General features: G+C 35.7%; 1 pseudogene; it reads right to left on the bottom strand.

The window, feature by feature from the left end:
- Positions 1-1,133: 1,133 nt before the first annotated feature.
- On the bottom strand, positions 1,134-1,908 carry LOC130731922 (uncharacterized; annotated as a pseudogene).
- Positions 1,909-2,180: the final 272 nt, after the last annotated feature.

Genomic DNA, 2,180 nt, shown 5'->3' with positions numbered 1-2,180 from the left:
GCCATCTTTAACAACATCCACAAATGAGGCAAAATTACTGCGAGCAAGAGGGGAAAATGTTACAGAGATATAAATAATGAATTTTTTTTTATTTCAAGTAAAGTGAGAAAGGGGAGAGTAGAAATCTTCCAAATATAAAAGTACAGTAAAATGGGAGAAGACACAAAATCTACTATACATATAGGAATATCATAGTCTTCTTTCTTTTGTAAGGAAGAACATGCATGAACTGCATTTTTAATAGTAAATTGGTAATATATGAATTTTTACCTCACTGGAAAAGGGCCATTGCAAATTGATAACTCCTAGGCAAGTGTACCTATTCGTTAAGTAGTAATAAATTATCGAACTCAAGGATTGCGGTCGTCTAAAGCAATTTAACCTATTAAATAACTAAAAAGACTAAGGAAAAAGGTTTGGAGATGGATAATTGTTGTTGAAACGAACTTAATTAATTGCAAAGTAAAGTGAAAAGCAAGTACGTAGTATTGAAAACAATCAAAAGGGGAAGTACCTGGGGTAGGATTTCATCAATTTCACTTATGTTCTTAATAGACTAATTAACTCATGAATTATCTAACTTATTTATGATGCTTGCCTAAGTTTCTACGTGATAATCTCTTAACTACGTAAAACTTCCAATTAAACTGCTAACACTAATCTCTTAGTTCATAGACGAATTCAATTGGAGAATTAAAACACTTAGACCATCCACAATGGTTAAACAAAAAATGTTTTGTTTAACCCTTTTCTACCCCACTTTTTCTCTTCCCAACACTCCACATCATCTTCTCTCTCCAATTCAACAAACTTTCAACAATTACCCACTCCAATGGTTTTGTTTAACTCTCAACACCCTACCCCACCACTCACCACTCACCCTACCCCACCACTTTTTTATTTCACATTTTTATTTAATTTTATATTTTTGTTTTTATAATTACATAAAATTACAATTATCGATTTAAATTAAATTAAAACAATAAACACTTAACGATTTTATTTTTTTTAAATATAGACTTTTTTTTAAAATATAGACTATAATTTTTTTTTTCTTAACTTAAAATGCAAGACAACAAACTAAGCATACAAGAATTTATTTTATTTTCTTAAAATAAAATGCAAGGCAACAAACTAAGCACACAATATCTTAAAATGCAAGACAAGGAAAAACTAAGCACACAACACACAAATAACGTAAATAGTACGATACAAATCATCTTCAATCCTGAGACATTCCAAACTTTGCCCAGATGTGCTTCACTAGATCTGCTTGCAGTTCATGATGAACATTTGAATCACGCAACTCGGATCTAGCACGCACATGATTTGCAAAAGCGGGTAAAACCTCGGTCGAGTATGGTTGCTGTGTACTAGATCCACCTTCCCCAGATTGCTCAAAATCGATCCAACGTTGAGCATATGTATCTCGTTCATCCTCGACAATCATATTATGTAATATGATGCATGACCTCATAATGATACTCAAGTCATCTATGTCCCACAAGCGAGCTGGTTCACGGATGATTTTAAAACGAGCTTGAAGAACTCCAAATGCACGTTCGATGTCCTTCCGACATCCCTCCTGAACTTTTGCAAATAACTTATCGGGTTCACTTTGAGGAAGTCTAATCGTTTTGACGAAAGTTGGATAAGAAGGATAGATACCATCGGCTAGATAGTATGCCATATTATAGGGACGTTGATTCACAACGAAATTCACAGCTGGAGTCTTTCCCTGTTCCACGTCATCAAACACTGGTGACCGATCTAGAACGTTTATGTCGTTCAACGTTCCAGGACATCCAAAAAAGGCATGCCAGATCCATAGGTCATAAGTTGCAACTGCTTCAAGAATAACTGTTGTGGTTCCCTTATCCCCTCTAGTAAATTGACCTTCCCATGCTTTAGGACAATTTTTTCACTCCCAGTGCATGCAGTCAATACTCCCGATCATGCCTGGGAACCCCCGCATGTCATTAGCATGTAATATCCTTTGCAGGTCTTCTTGGGTTGGTGCTCTCAGGTACTGTTGCTCATACAATCGTATGATTCCTTTACAGAATCTACGTAAACACTCCAATGCTGTAGTACCTCCAATTTTGATGTACTCATCGACCGCATCTGCTGCCACACCATATGCTAACATTCGCATTGCTGTGGTACATTTTGCTAAGGGT

Source organism: Lotus japonicus, chromosome 1, assembly GCF_012489685.1.
Source record: "Lotus japonicus ecotype B-129 chromosome 1, LjGifu_v1.2".
Taxonomy (NCBI): domain Eukaryota; kingdom Viridiplantae; phylum Streptophyta; class Magnoliopsida; order Fabales; family Fabaceae; genus Lotus; species Lotus japonicus.
The sequence above is the reverse complement of the archived record's forward strand: the minus strand, read 5'-3'. Positions and strand labels throughout refer to the sequence as shown.